Here is a 1,697-nt window from a genome sequence, read left to right on the forward strand (position 1 = left end):
GATTATGTTTGCTCTATTTCTTTTCATGTCCTCCAAAATATCATATTCAATTTTATCAGGGACAATTAAGGTTTTGGAAGATGTAGTATCATTATTTGGGGATTGATTTGAAGTTGATGCTGGTTGAGGGGAAGTAGATTTTTGTTTAGGGGGAGTGGGTGTTTGTTGAGCACTTTTACTTCTAGTTTGTACTACTAGAACTTCTTCAAAAGTACCACTTATATCCCATAAAGAATTTAAATCTAATTCCTCTCCTTGTTCTTCTTCATTTTCTTCCTCATCTGCATATACTTCTTCAGTCTTAGCAGCAGATATTTCGCCACCAGGGGCTATTTGTGGATTCCTATTAACAAAATGTCTAAATGGTTTCCTAAACATAGATACTTCAAGTATTTTTTCTTTGACATTAACCATCTTATTAGATAAGGTTTTCATGACCTTTTGTAAACTCTCCATGTCAAAAGCATCTTTATCTTTATTTTCCTCTTTTGCAAGAGTTCTCCTAACGGGTTGAGAGGCTTTAGGTTCTTCAGTTGAGGACTTATTTGCAATGCCAGTCATTTCTTTCTCAACCTTTAAGGCTTCTTGCATGGCTTCATTGAGAGTGGATTTTGCAGCACATTTAACAAACATGGCAATAGACATAGGTAAGGAGGAAGTGTATAAATCTATTTGAATTTCAACTCCTGGTTTAGATGTATCAGGCATCTTGTTAAGAAGTTTGAGGAATCGTTGGTTAAAGTATTTAATCTTCTCTTTTGGGCCCATTTTGATCCTAGAAAACTCAACTAAGATAGTGGATGAAGTCTTGTTGTCTCCAAATTTTTTAATAAAAAGGCCTTCAAAAGTGTCCCAATCTTGAATGCTATTTGGTTGTAGGGAAAAATACCAAGCTGAGGCATCTCCTTCAAATGTATAAGGAAAGAGTTGACATACAACATCCTCTTCATCATCTCTTCTTAAATTGAGGGACAACATTAAATTTTTGATATGGTCTTAGAGGAGTTGTTTTGATTCTGCATCGAACTTTAGGAAGCCACCTTTCACGGTTTTTAGGGAGATCATGTTGATCACCAGGAAAATTAACTGCCCCTAGTGTTTTCCAAGGGTGTACTCATTGTGGCTGTTGATCAACCATATTAATGGGTTGATGAGGTGGTTTTTGAGGTGGAGGAAGTAGTAAAGAGATGGGAGGTGGTGTAAGGGGTTGATTTCAACTACCACCAGCATCAGTGATAGGTCTCTGTTGAAAATAGCACCAAGAAATGTTAAATATAGAAGTGCTAAAAATAGCACTGCCATAAATAGCATTTCGGGATACCTTCCTATTTTAGTTAGTCCTTGAACTGAAATAGAGAAGTAAAATTCGAATTTGTTCTTAGCAGCTATTTGATTAATAATTAATTAATCTTGAGTTAATTAGTTGGAGAAAATCAAACATGAAGTCTATGTGAGGACATGCAACAGTTATCCCATTAATTGAGGAATTTATCCCTTAGTTAAAGAGATAAGGATGAGTTGTAATTAGTTAGCTTAGTTAACTAAGTTAAGTCCAGTTAGATTAGTTCAAATAGTTTGTTAAACTAATTGTGAGTTCAGTTAGTTAATGCATGCATGCATGTAACTGCTGCACTTCAGATAACTAAATATTCTCTCATAAATAACTCATGCATGTCAGTTCAGACAGAGACCCAATT

The sequence above is a fragment of the Pinus tabuliformis genome, chromosome 2_2 (assembly GCF_031772625.1).
Source record: "Pinus tabuliformis cultivar Carrire ecotype Pingquan chromosome 2_2, CPIR1, whole genome shotgun sequence".
Taxonomy (NCBI): Eukaryota; Viridiplantae; Streptophyta; class Pinopsida; order Pinales; family Pinaceae; genus Pinus; species Pinus tabuliformis.